The sequence below is a fragment of the Brachypodium distachyon genome, chromosome 1 (assembly GCF_000005505.3).
Source record: "Brachypodium distachyon strain Bd21 chromosome 1, Brachypodium_distachyon_v3.0, whole genome shotgun sequence".
Lineage (NCBI taxonomy): Eukaryota > Viridiplantae > Streptophyta > Magnoliopsida > Poales > Poaceae > Brachypodium > Brachypodium distachyon.
The window spans coordinates 8463167-8478309 of record NC_016131.3 but is presented as its reverse complement, the minus strand read 5'-3'; the positions used below and the strand labels follow the sequence as shown (position 1 = coordinate 8478309).

At 43.6% G+C, this 15143-nt stretch overlaps 1 pseudogene; it reads right to left on the bottom strand.

Moving 5' to 3' along the window:
• Positions 1-1163: 1163 nt before the first annotated feature.
• LOC100835673 lies at positions 1164-13834 on the bottom strand (annotated as a pseudogene).
• Positions 13835-15143: the final 1309 nt, after the last annotated feature.

Here is a 15143-nt window from a genome sequence, read left to right as displayed (position 1 = left end):
CTTGGAGAGTTCTTGGATGCATGGTTGCATCTTTTGTAATCGATCGACATCGTTGCAATAAAGAGATTCGTTGGCGGTGTCATCTCTGTTCTTCTCGGATCTTCGTGAAATCTTCGTGCTAGATATTTCTAACACTTTGGTGCAGGTTCATCACAAGTTCATAATACTTTGTTGCAGGTTTATCACGAGATCAAGAGAAAATTGCGATTCCTCGAAATTGATTTTAGATTAATCCTCGTAACTTTCTGTCAGTTGTTACTATTTTGATCATATCTTTTGATTGGTACGTCCGATTGAGCTGATTCTTGTTGCGTTGGTTAGATAATTTCAATACCTTTCTTTTTCATACTCATAATTATTTTTTGGTTCATCCAATCAAAAGTTAAGGCTGTTTTACTATCACAGACAGAAAGGTGATTTAGGGTTTGAACTTTTGGGAAAAGTTTTAATTTGCTTCCGCGCAATCATTCACCCCCCTCTGATTGCCTATCTCGATCTCACATGAGTAAAACAGAGTCATGAACTCATGATCCTTTAACATACAATCTTACATGGTGCACTCAACCCAGTCCACCAAATCTCAAATTGCACGACTAGCTTTTTAGACTGCACAAAGGTATCTCGGTACGGAGATCCAAAACATGTTAGGCTGACTGCACACTGACCTCTTTAGGTATCCAAAACTTTGTAGCATTGGACTATAAAGAAAAATAATGCGTGTCCACGATGGATGTAACCTTGTTTATCAGTGTCAGCATCTGACAAGTGATCAGTACAAAATTGTGTATGCACAAAAATGCAGTATCCATATCAACAAACTTTGTGTCAGCACATGACAAGCGAAGAAACCACGGTGTCTGCATATAGCTAGTTACAATCTAGAATTCCAGATTCAGATATTTGTGTCAGTAAATCAAACAACAGTAAATTAGGTATTCATAAAGATCAGAACAAGTTTCTCTTCTCTCGAATGAAGACCAGCAGGTAACAAAATACTACTCCCAACTAAAACCACGACAAGAATTTAGGATCAGAGGGAGTAATTAGCAGCAACAAACACAGACCTACAAGTTTATCTGATCGGTATCTCAAATGAACTTCCTCCACATCAACTCGGTGTTTCAAACTTAAATAAAGTAGGAACATGCACAACAGTCAGTATCCTACATTCTTGCCATAGTGGACTTCACGGACTTCAAGATCCTCACGTAGTCGTAAAACAGAGCAGATTGTGCACCATCCAAGCCAACGCGGTGGTGCCGGTTGCTGCCGGAAAGATTATTGCATGGGCTGCCCCCAATTACCAAATCAAATCTACCAAGTCTTCTGATGAATGACTCAATTCTATCATCAGTGAGAGACTGCACTTCATAAATCTCTATCAGCGTTCCTGTCTGAGTCTGATCACACCAACCCTTGGAAATGCTCCTACTCACTTCAGAGATTTCAACAGAAACTACTGCCCTTAGGCGTATCCCGAGCCTATGGAGAGCTACCTCTGCTCCTCCGATACCAGTGAAAAGGGACGACACGTTAATACCACCAGGAAACTTTTCCTTTAGCACTGACAAGTGGTACGCTACCGTATCAACCTGGAATGAATTGCCAAGAGATTTGTATCTCTCCATCTTGGCAACTTGCCCAGTGTGGTCCGCTGGATAACCAAGTAGCAATTCCATCTCATTAGGCTCCAAAGGAGCAACTTTTTTTTTCCAACTCACACAAGATTCCATTTCCTGCACTCTCTCATGACATATTCTTGATCACCTTGAGATGGTGGATTACCAGATTTTGAAAGAGCACGGTGAATCCGTTCTGCCAACTTTGCACTTCCTACACATGTCAGCAAGCAATTGAACTATTCTCTAGAATCACAGGAAGGCCACCACTTCTTAAACTGGGGGAAGGCCTCAAGTATGGTCTTTGGAGGGAGGGGAAGGATAGGGAACCTACCCTCAATTGGCAGATTATGGATGTAACCTCTTTGCCTGATAGCAGCACAGAAGAACTTGGAATCGACAAACTCTGGCTCAATGTCATATAGGATCTTGAGATGATTTCCCAGGACCCTTTTGGAGTTCATGCCACATTTTCAAAGTAAAAAAATGGTGGTCCAATAGCCAGTGCAGGAAGCCTTCTAGTCACCAACTGTAGCCGCTCACCAGGCAGACCAAATCCAACCATTGGATTTGGGAGACGCAATGGCTATTCATGGACACCATCCAAAGGGGGTTGATACCGTTGTGCTCTGCTTCCATATCTTTTCTTTCCTTTTCTTGCCATCTTCAATGAATCTTGCTTTCTTTCTCTCCACAGAGGAATTGAAGCAATTCTCCTCTGTAACCTGGAAATAAATTCCGGAGTCAATCCATCAAAATTAAGAGCGAAATAATTTTTAATCACATGTACAACAAACTACAACATACTCCGATGCATAGATCAAATCAACCAAAACTGAGATAGCAGCGTCCGAACCACATCTTGTAATGGCCATGTTTGCTTCATTTTCAGGAAATCCCATGCTCACCAAATACTTGATCTTCTTGTCCATCTGTGACATCTCTTGTAGGAAATCCTGCAGAAAAGCATAGCAAAAACAGATATTAGAAAGCACTCTCTACATCTCACTGCCCGTTTTTGTGCCAATTACATAGCTAGTATCTACATGAATATAGTTGTACAACAAGATATGCAAAACCTGAGGAAGGAGGGTGGGGGTCAAGAAATGAATCGAGCAGACTACCCGAGGAACAAAAAATATTTAACGAGCAACTATTTAAGGACTCAATTTGTGGTCCGGCAGTGTTGTTTGAGAATGCATACTACAAGAAAGTTAATGTTGTATGGATAAACTCAATGCAATACTTCATCGGCAAAACTCCATATACTAGACATCTACCTCATAACCAGAACCATCAGAGATAGGGATATGATCCCTCTCTGCAGCAGCATCACTTTCATCCCAGTCTTCAGAAGTCAAATCGTCGTCATCGTTATCTTCAACACTCTGGGGGATGCATCTAGAACTAGTAGAGCAGTTACCCACTGGGGGGAAATCACCTAGTGCCTGCATTTCACATGCCAGTCGTGACATACTGTCCTTCCCACCATGCGGCAAGAGGATCATCAAATAAACTTAGAAATGTGAGGACATCAACAAATACCTTGTATGTGAGTAGCAGCTCAACCAACGCATTTGGATCCCTGTCCCCTGAAAGCAAAACCAACAGTTGGAAACCAGAGGTGCAAAAATACAAGTAGCATAATAATATGAAACCGATTACTTCTTGTATTACCAATCTCCTTGATGCCCTTCAAGACCATCTCTTTTGGGAAACCCATTCCCACAAATTTCCCAACTGAAGAAGCAGATGGCGCTGCCCCGTTGGCCCTTCCACCAGCATCCTTTAGATCATTAACAACCATCACAACATGATCATAATCATATCAAAATAATAACCTTTTAAGAGCCATGACTAGCTTTTCTGCAGTTGTGCTAAAAGACACCCATTTCTATCAATTACCTGCCACACCAGCGTGGATGGACCAGGAACATCAGAGTTTCTCAAGGCCGGAGAAGATGAGACCCTAGCCTCATCATCCCTGTCCTCATCCCACTCGAACTCATCACTGTCGTTGCTATCACTAACCAAGACCTGCAACAAGAGTTGCACCACATCTCAAACACTCTGAATAACAGTGAAAGCAAACCACCAGCAATGCCAACATAGAGAAGAGAAAATAGCGCTAGGGCGTGGCACACTGGACCAGGGCCCACAATAGCCATGTGACATCACAACTGAAACTGAAACACGAATCTGCACAGCCTAGTGCACAACAATGCGTCAAGAAAGAAAGAAAAAATGGCATCTTTTTTTCAGTCCAGTAGATAATCAGCCCCCTCCATTTCCATCCCATGTCAAACCATGTACACAGTTCACTGCATGCAATCACAACCATAACATATATTTCATGCTTAGCTTTGAAATTGGTATTGCTAAACATTACTATCTATGGGTTTGACCTTGTTCAAGATCTCATTTTGTGTCTGCTCAAAATATTGACAAACCAAAGTTTTCAGATTTCAGGAGATTTTGTGTGCCTGCAGCAAAATGGCAGTGAAACTTCGTTTTTTCTTTCGAAAAGGAGATCAAATGTTACAACTCATGCCCACAGATTCTATTACCACCCTACCATCCATATTGCACCAACATTAATTATTCTTTCAGACCATAGTGTTTCATAAAGAGTAGCCTTTTTGATGAGGTTCCATTTTATTCATACTTCAATATACACAGCTACAAATAACCCCAGTTCCTATATCAACATAAAGAAATTCATACACGAAGGAAACAAAACCAAAGAATAATTAATGTTGGTGCGACTTCTATCCACAAAACATGCTCAATTTTGGTTGTGACAACAACTAATTAACGTTGGTGTGACTTCTGTCCACAAAACATGCTCAATTTCGGTTGTGACAACAACTAACTGTTGCATGCAGAACATGTAAAGTCCACCTGCAGAAGTGGCTGAAGTACTGTGAAGTTCTGAACATTTTTTTAGATAAAGTTCTGAACAAATACCACACACATTATCTCAATGGTCCTGAGATGATATAACAATTAGCCCTCTCCAGTATCCTTGTTGATTCAGTTGGCTTCAATGGAAACATTACATTGAGCATCATATAGTTTACACTTCAACAAAAAACAAAAGAAAAAGGCAACTTTATCGTCTGCTTCTGCATAACTAACATAAGTGTTATGGTGATCCGTTTCTGCAAGGGTCAAACTAGCCTACAATTTATACTAAACGAGGTTACATACTCAAGAGTCTGACATCCTAAGTAGCGTTTCATACTGGCATACTGCGCAGCAAACCGATATGACAATGAAAACCTCATATGCCCAATCAGCACAGCAGCATACTGTTTGAGGGTTTAGAACGCATCAAAGAAAGAAAGAAAAAAAGGCATCATTTTCGATCTAACACAAACCATACCCTTCCTCCACACCCCACCTCACATCAGATTCCCAGATACAAAACAAATTGCCGCCACAGAAACATACAAGAATAACCCTAGACTGACAGAAGAGGGAAGAGGAGAGCTTACTACCATTGTTGCCGCAAGACGCCTCTCTAGCTCCCTCTGGCGCGGCGTGCACGAGCATCTGGTTGGTCGCTCTATAACCGGGGGATAGATTGCTTCCTGACCAGCCTGCAAGGCGAAAGCTTCTGTTGATTCAGCACTAGAAAGCGAGTCCAAGAAACCCCGAAAAATAAAAACAATATTTAAATTTAGGGCAGCTTACGGAAACACTCTCACAAAATTCCCAGCATTCCAGAGTCCTTCCAAACTGAGACCTAAGCGTACGAGAGACAAGGGAGGTGAGAGAGAGCTCACGATGATGAGGTGGCGGATGGCATGGCTGTGGTTGTGCTGGATGTTGGGAATATGCCCTAGAGGCAATCATGTATGATGTAATTCCCAATGTATTCATAAATATTATTAAGTTGTCCTTGTTTGAACATCTGATATGTATCATTGAATATGTGATTTGATTGTGGAACTATGTATTCATGTTGTTCATACTAAATTGTCCTTAGTCATTGAGGTTGTGCTGGACACATAACCTAGACTAATGTGAAAGTTGGCTGATGACTCGGTTCCACTTGTCATGGGCATGGTGATGTCATTCCAGTTTACACGGACTCGGCTAAAGAGTTTAGCGAGTCGGACTGACCCATATTGAGATGCAACGAGTAGGTCGTCATTTGCATGTCTCAATCAATGTAATCCTTAGACCTGAGGTTATCGCACAATCCGAGTTGTGGATCACCAACTTAGGTTCTGTCAAACGTTGTTCCGTAACAGGGCAGTTATAAAGGCAGAGTTCGGGTTGACTGAGAATCAAGCTGTGTGATGTGGATAACCAAGATGGGATTTTGCCCCTCCGACTGGAGAGATATTCTCTGGGCCCTCTCGAGTGATATGATTCGGGAAGCATGGCCATGCGCGACTTGGTTAACTGTTAACCGGGTCGATCGACTAAGAGTTAGTCGGATGAATCGTATATCACAGATCGAGAAGAGAGTTGAACTATTAAAGGGATGACGATTAATCGCCTATAGTTCGACAAGGTATATCGTGAGGCAAAAGGGACTAAGACGTATGTCACATTGGAAGGTACGTCGTCATGACTCGATGGTACTTGGGAGTCGGCACGTTCTGCTAGGAGCCGCTACCGATTGATCGATTGTGAGTCGGACTCCAATCGTGTCCAAGTCACCATGAGCCTGTGGGGTCACACACTTAAGAGCGGGAGCAAGTATTTGGTCGGGTTGGACCCGAACTGGAATTGGGCTGACAATGCGAGTTGGACTCGCAGGGTGGATGGGCCACAAGGCTTGGAGCCTACTTCCACTCGATATATAAGCAGGGGCGTGGGATGCCTAAGGGGCACGGTTTTTCCACTCTCATGCGTTGAGAACCCTAGCCCGATTCAGTTCAACCGTCGCACCGGACCTAGCAGTCCGCCGCCGGAGCTCCTCCTCGCACGTGTGGATACCGGCAGAGGTGCTGTACGTTCAGCACTTCGACGATCGCGGGATTGGATCGGCTGGATCGGATCGAGGGACTGCACTGCATCAAGACGCCGCATCGATAATCCGCAACTGCGCGTCTAGTGGTAATCCTCGTGGCCTTCTACCTCGGCTAGATCTTGGGAGTTCGCGTAGGAAAAGTTTTGTTTATCTCTACGCGCCCCTTCACTGGAGACTTATGTCTGCGAGCGTGGACAGAGAGGAGGCGGCGGCGGACGGTGCTTGGTGAGGAAGATACGGATTCCGGAGCCGACGGCGTCGGTGAGGATCGCTGGTGCGGAATGCCGCGGCCGATCGCCTCCCCGTCTCGCCAATGGCCTGGAGGACTGGAGGAGGCGGGCGCTAGGAGGACGGCGACCAATTCACACTCAGACAAGTAAACCGAAGCCACGACACAACACCAGGCACTCCACTTGTTGCGGATGGCATTCGGGCTGAGGCTGGGGCGCTGGGGTGGGCTTGACTGGACTGGCCCCTCTCGAGAAATGGTGTGACCAAAGCACACACAAAAAATCTAAAAAAATTACAGAAAAAAAGAGAGAGAACAAATAATGATTTAATATCTCTAAAAATTATTTAATACTAAATTACTGGTAGCAAGATGAAATGTTGATACCAATACCAAGGAAATGTTGGATGTGATCCAAATTCCAGTGGCCGGAAGTTTCGGTCCAACTTCCAGCCATTCCAGGTGCCGAAACTTCCGGCCCAACTTCCGACCGAACCTTCGGATGCTCTCTATTACTTTTCGGGAACTTGCGGAACTTGCTGCGGAACTTCCGGATATTCTAGAATAAGAACTTCCAGCCTCCAACCGGAACTTCCTGTGCCCGTTACAGATCTGACTTGCCCTAAAGCTCTTGCTATATATACCCCTTGTATGCCGCCGTTTTGGGCTGAGTTCGCACGATTTGAGTTCGTGAAATCTCCCTGGCGTTGTAACACTCTCATATAGTGAAGTTTCGCTGGTTGGCGTCCATGGTTTTTCCCTCTCGTTGTTTGAGAGGGTTTTCCACGTTAAATCCGCGTGTCCTTGTGCTATGATTTCTTCTTCGTTCTTCATTCTTGCTTGTCGCGTTCATAACAAGTGGTATCAGAGCCCCAGGTTCCGCCTAGGGTTTTGCGACATGTCTACCTTGAAGTTCGATCTGCCGCAGTTGGACTACACCACACGATTCTCGTTGTGGCAAGTGAAGATGCGGGCGATTCTCGCCCAAACTTCAGATTTGGATGAAGCGCTTGATTCCTTCGGCAAGAAGGATGAAAAGGAGTGGACTGCCGAAGAGAAACGCAAAGATCGTAAGGCTTTGTCATTGATTCAACTTCATCTATCCAATAATATTTTGCAGGATGTGTTGGAGGAAAAATCCGCAGCAGCCCTGTGGCTGAAACTAGAATCGATCTGCATGTCTAAAGATCTAACCAGTAAGATGTATGTAAAGATGAAGTTGTTCACCTATAAGCTGCAAGAAGGTGGATCGGTAATATCTCATATAACTGCCTTTTGAGAGATAGTTTCTGACTTGCAAGCTTTGGAGGTTAAGTATGATGATGAGGATTTAGCCATCTTACTCTTATGCTCGTTGCCTAGTTCCTATACAAATTTCCACGATTCAATTCTTTATAGCCATGACTCTCTAACCCTTAATGAGGTTTTAGAAGCACTTAGACAGAAAGAAAAGATGAAGTCTATGGTGCAGACTGATGGGTCGTCGTCAAAGGCAGAAGCTCTGCAGGTTCGTGGCAGGACCGAGAAGAGGAAAAACAACTATGGCAACCGAGATAAGAGCCGGGACGGAAAAGCTCGTTCAAAGTCCTGAGGAAAAGATAAGTTCTGCAGGTATTGTAAGAAAAATAATCATGTTATTGAGGATTGTTATAAACTGCAAAACAAGGAGAAAAGGAACTGTACCTACAAACCGAAAGACAAGTCCGATGGAAATGGTAAGGCCGTTGTCGTTTCTACCGACAGCTCTGAGGGTGAATGCCTCACTGTTCTTGCTGCTTGTGCTTCCCGTGATGATGAATGGATTCGTGATACAACATGTTCCTTATATATTTGTTGTATCAAGGATTGGTTCAGTTCTTATGAGTCTGTGCAGACTGGAGATTTTGTGCGTGTGGGCAATGACAATCCTTGTCATATTGTTGGTGTTGGGTCCGTTCAGATCAAGACCCATGATGGCATGACACGTACGCTGAAAGAGGTGAAGCACATACCAAGCATGGCAAGAAATTCGATCTCACTTAGTACCATGGATTGTGACGGGTACAAGTACGCCGGAGGGCATAGACTTTTGAAGGTATCTAGAGGTTCTCTCATTCACATGATAGGTGATATGAATTCTGCCAAATTATATGTTCTTAGAGGTAGCACTTTGCCTGGTTTTGCTGCTGCCGTTACACCTAATGATTCTGATGATTATGCAAAAACGAATCTGTGGCATATGCGTCTTGGGCATATGAGTGAACATACGATGGCAGAGTTGGTCAAGAGAGAGCTCATCGATGGCTGCAACTTGAGTAAGCTTGAGTTTTGTGAGCATTGCGTTTATGGTAAGCACAAAAGGGTTAAGTTCATTTTTTCCGTTCATACCACCAAAGGCATATTAGATTATGTGCATGCTGATGTTTGGCGACCCTCTCGTAAGAATTCTATCGGTGGTGCTAATTACATGCTTACCATTATTGATGATTACTCAAGAAAAGTTTGGTCTTATTTTCTGAAACACAAGTCTGATGTTCTTGGTGCTTTTAAGAAGTGGAAAGCTATGGTCGAAAAGCAAACTGAAAGGAAGGTAAAAACTTTGCGTACTGATAATGGTGGTGAATTTGTTTCTGATGAGTTTGAGGAGTTTTGCAGTAACGATGGTGTTGTTAGGCACTACACGATTGCCCGTACTCCACAGCAAAATGGTGTGGCTGAGCGCATGAACAAAACCATCATATCGAGGGCCCATTGCATGCTGTCCAATGCAGGTTTGGGCAGACGTTTTTGGGCTGAGGCAGCTTTCACCGCATGCTACCTCATAAACAGGTCACCTTCTATTCCACTTGACAAGAAAACTCCCATTGAGGTATGGTCTGGTAAACCCACTGATTATTCACAGTTGAGAGTTTTCGGTTGCATCGCTTATGCTCACGTTGATAATGGAAAGCTAGAGCCTAGAGCTGTTAAGTGCATTTTTCTTGGCTATGGTTCTGGAGTTAAAGCTTTCAGGTTGTGGAATCCTGAAGCCAAAAAGATTTTGCTGAGCAGGAATGTTGTTTTTAATAAAAAAAAGTTATGTATCATGATACTTTGTCCACTGATGCCTCTCGCATTGAAGAGGAGAGACTTAAAGTGCAGGTGGAGCACGTTTGAAATTGTTGACAACAATAATTCTCAGGTTGATCATGGTAATGATGATGGGAACAATGATGATATTGTTCCACCCTCACCACCTGTTTTGCAGCAACCCACACAGTCTATTGCAGCTAACCGTCCGAAGAGAAATAAAGGTCCTCGCCCACGTTTAATTGAAGAGTGTGATCTTGTCTATTATGCTTTGAGTTGCAGAACATGTGGAGCTTGATGGTGAACCGGCCACATATAATGAAGCAGTTGTTTGCGGCGACCGTGTGAAGTGGTTGTCTGCCATGCAAGAGGAAATGCAATCCCTTGAGAAGAATGGCATATGGAATGTTGTGCCCTTTCCTAAACAAAAGAAGGCCGTTCGCTGCAAATAGATTTTCAAGAAAAAGGAGGGTTTGTCTCCTAATGAGCCTATGAGGTTTAAGGCAAGGTTAGTGGCAAAAGGTTTCAGTCAAATACCATGTATTGATTACAATGGTGTGTTCTCTCCAGTGGTAAAACATAAATACATCCATACTTTTTTTGGTATTGTTGCTATGCATGGTCTTGAGCTTGAGCAGTTAGATGTGAAGACTGCATTTTTGCATGGAGAGCTTGAGGAGGAAATATACATGGACCAGCCTGAGGGGTTCATAGTTCCTGGTAAAGAGGAGTTTGTTTGCAAGTTGAAAAAGTCTTTTTATGGTTTGAAGCAATCTCCTACACAGTGGTATAAAATGTTTGATTCATTTATGATCTCATGTGGCTTTAGTAGATCTTAGTATGACAGTTTTGTCTACATTAAATTTGTTGATGGATCACCTATATACTTGCTGCTATATGTTGATGATATGTTAATTGCTGCCAAGAGCATGAAAGTAATCACTACTTTAAAGTCACAACTAAGTAGTGAATTCGAGATGAAGGATCTTGGTGCTGCTAAGAAAACCCTATGTATAGAAATTAAAAGGGACAGAAAATCTAGGTTGCTATTTCTTAGTCAGCAAAGTTACATTGAGAAAGTACTTCATCGTTTTAATATGCATGATGCAAAGTGTGTTAGTACTCTTATTGCTTCTCATTTCAAGTTGTCAATGTTGCAATGTCCTACTTCTGATGAAGATATTGAGTATATGTCACGAGTTTCCTATTCTGGTGCTGTTGGTTCCTTGATGTATGCCATGGTTTGTTCACGTCCTGATTTATCATATGCTATGAGTTTGGTCAGTCGTTACATGGCTAATTCCGGTAAAGAACATTGGAAAGCTGTTCAGTGGATTTTCAGGTACCTCCGTGGCACATCCAATGCTTGCTTGAAGTTTGGCAAGACTGATGAGGGACTCGCTGGCTATGTGGATTCAGATTTTGCTGCCGACTTGGATAAGAGGAGATCTCTCACAGGTTATGTGTTCGCGGTAGGTGGATGTGCTGTGAGTTGGAAGGCAACACTACAACCAGTTGTTGCTCAATCTACAACCGAAGCAGAATATATGGCTATTGCTGAATCTTGCAAAGAACCTGTTTGGTTGAAGGGTTTATATGCTGAGCTTTGTCAAGATGTGATGACAATCATGATAATCCTGCTAATTTGATGACAAAGCATGTTCCTATTGCTAAGTTTGAGCTATGCTCAAGCTTAGTTGGTATAACTGTTTAACCCCTAGTGGCTGTTGGCGCCGAAAGTTTTTTCTTTGTTTCAGGAGTTGTTGCTGTTCGTGCTACAAGGAGGAATTTGCTATAAGAAGGAATTTTGTCTCAAGGTGGAGTTTGTTGGATGTGATCCAAATTCCAGTGGCCGGAAGTTCCGGTCAAACCTTCGGAGGCTCTCTATTACTTTTCAGGAAATTGCGGAACTTGCTCGGAAATTCCGGATATTCAAGAATAAGCGGAACTTCCGGCCTCCAACTGGAACTTCCGGTGTGCCCATTACGGATCTGACTTGCCCTAATGCTCCTACTATATATACCCCTTGTATGCCGCCGTTTTGGGCTGAGTTCGCACGAGTTGAGTTCGTGAAATCTCCCTGGCGTTGTAAACACTCCCATATAGTGAAATTTCGCTGGCTGGCGTCCGTGGTTTTTCCCTCTCGTTGTTTGAGAGGGTTTTCCACATTAAATCCGTGTGTCCTTGTACTGTGATTTCTTCTTCGTTCTTCATTCTTGGTTGTCGCGTTCATAACAGGAAAACATAAGTACCATGGAAAAGAATGGATCAACACATCCGGAAGAACTTATGTTTGAGCAAAAACCAGGATAAATAATGCATACAGTTAAGATGGGAGTGGATGCTTGTAATCTTGAATTTCTAAAATTTGAAAAATTACTCGTAAACCTTGAGTACTTGATTAAGTCTATGTAGAAGTGTCAACGCCACTGGCCAAGACTATTGCATACATATTTTGTAAAAAGAACTATCATGCACATGCATCTACTTTAATTTTTTTATGAAGTATATAATCTTCAGCCGGCCTTTTGTTTGAGGTTCAGCCGGTTCACAGCTGGCTCCCCTATAACAAATATTGCAAATATTGCAAATTTAAACAAGCATATTATTTTAATAAGTTTTGAATCACAATACAAGCAAATTCAATCAAACAAATAAGAAGAAATAGACGTTTTCTTTGAGCCTCCACAAATGCTCGACCAGATAATCTTGAAGTTGCTGATGAGTACCAACATCTCGAATTTCCTGGCGCCTGGCGAGGAAACCAGCAAAGGCGGCCGGCACATGGTGGTCAACATCGGCTAGAGGACCCATCCATTCATACGGTTCAGTGTCATACACCGGACATTCCCATTCGCTCTCAATGATCGTGTTGTGCATGATCACACGGGCAGTCATGACCTCCCACATCTAATCTTTGGACTAGCTGAGAGCAGGGTATCGTACAACGGCAAATCGAGCCTGTAACACACACAAAATGCCTGCTAGACATCCTTCCTACAAGCTTCAAGTTGCGTCGCAAACCAAGATCTTGCTCCTCCTAGAGGTGCGTTTGAGATTGTCTTCACAAAAGTTGATCGACCATCTTGGATAGATGACATCTGCCAGGTAGTATCCCTTAGGGTACACATGGCCATTGATCTCATAGTTCACCGGAGGAGAAGTGCCTTCAACAAGCTTGGCGAACACATTCGAGCATTGCGGCACATTGATGTCAATGTACAATCTTGGCATACCGAAGAAAGCATGCCAAGTCCACGGATCCTGATCGCCCACTGCCTCAAGCACCACACTACATGATCCTTTGTGACCTTTATACATGCGCTAGTGTGCAGATGGACAGTTCTTCCATGACCAATGCATACAGTCAATGATGCCGAGCATACCTGGAAATTCTCTTTCTGCGTTCTATGCCAGGATCCGAGATGTGTCTTCTGCGGTGCGTGTTCTCAAGTACATATCTCCAAACACCGCCACAATTGCCCTATAGAACCTGTACATGCAATCGATTTCTGTGGACTCGGGCATAAGGAGGTAGTCGTCATGTGTGTGTATCGGCATGAATTACATACGCAAGCAACCAGAAGGATACCATGGATTTCTAAATTGTTGAGAAACCAAGTGTGCCGACGGCGTCTCTCTTCAATTTGAAGTAATTGTCGTACTCCCTGAGGTACTCAGCAATCTTCAAGAAAATCTTCCGAGACATCCTGAAATGGCGTTGAAAGACCACATAGTTGTGCAATGGATCATCGGTGAAGTAGTCGGCGTACAGCATGCAGTAGCCCTCCATCCTCTACCTCGCCTTGCTCTTGCGGCGGCCCTTCCTCGATCCTCCATGCTCGAGAGGATCACCTGATGCTCCCCTTCGCTGCCGGAGGCCGCATCATCGGCAGCGATGACTTCCTCGTCAAACAGCGTGGCGAGCATCTCCTCGTCGTCTGAATCCATGGCCTTGGCAAATCGTCAAACACGGCCCATGCAAGGTGGCCGCGGGGTGGACTTGGAGCGCTGTTGATGGTCTTCCAACGACGGCGGAATGGGTCGATGCGGTGGCACGGGAAGATCTATGCGGCGGCCGATCTTTCTATCAGTTGCGGGCCGTCGCCGGTGCGAGGGGTGGTTCCGGTGGCGATTTGGGGTGGAGGTGGCTTGCGCCCGACTAAGAGGGTGAAATGGGTTTTGTTTTTGGGTTGTGCCGCTGACAGGGCGCCGGATGTGAAGTTGGACCGCGCCGGACGAAAAACAAAATGGGGGACGCGGCTGGGTGGGTTTTTCGGCACCGGCGCCCCATAACCAATTTGGGAGGCCCTTTAGGGGCACCGAGTGGAGATGATCTTAGTACACTATCATATACATTTTATATTACTTTTTTTGTCGACGGGTTTTCTCTTTTTCTTTAGTATATAACTTAAGTGTAGCTTTTGTATGAGATTTAACCAACAATGAATCATCTCCTAATTCCCCTCTACATATGGTCCAATAAATGTGGAGTGAGCTAATTAACGACGAATAAGCGCTATTGGACACATCTCTGATCTTTTGTGGCTTAAGGAGACTAAGTTAGACATAGATGCAACCGCATATCTCTACTTAGAACCATGATCGATATTCTCACAATCTCATGTGCAATTTTTGGTTAGAACATTTGAGTTAAATACACTCTAAACACAGAAAAGCTTGCAAAATACCTATGAAAAGAGGCAAATATTGTGTCATTCTGCGGTGTCTGCATGAGTAAGCGAATGGTTTGCAACTGTATGAGTAACAAACCAATGTATATTTATGTGAATTCCAAGAAACTGATGCAGAAATAGAATTTGTTTTCCCAAAAACTAACTAAATGAGAAAGCAGGCACAATGGCTCTTGAACTTACTGACCGGGAAGAGTCAAATATCTCTAAGCAGGAGATCTACCATGAGCGTTGGGCTAGGTACGTAGGTACGCGTGAGTAAGACCTAGTTCGATGATAAGGCCTTGACTTTATGCATCCTCGTGTCTCGCGACTTGCATTTACTCTTCGGTTACTTTGTGCAAATTGGTCTTGTTGTAGTATCCATGCTTAGGTTGATTTGATCACCTAGTTTTATTTCAGAATAAGCAACAAATTTAGATAAAATTTGATAATCTTCTATTCGACCCTCTCCGTCCCCCTTCTAATCAATAAGATTGCTCCCACACACAAATTATTGTATTGTTTGCTGACCTTTTGTGGCATTATCTACGTTCCTGAATTTTTACAACTTTTGCTATGGCCAA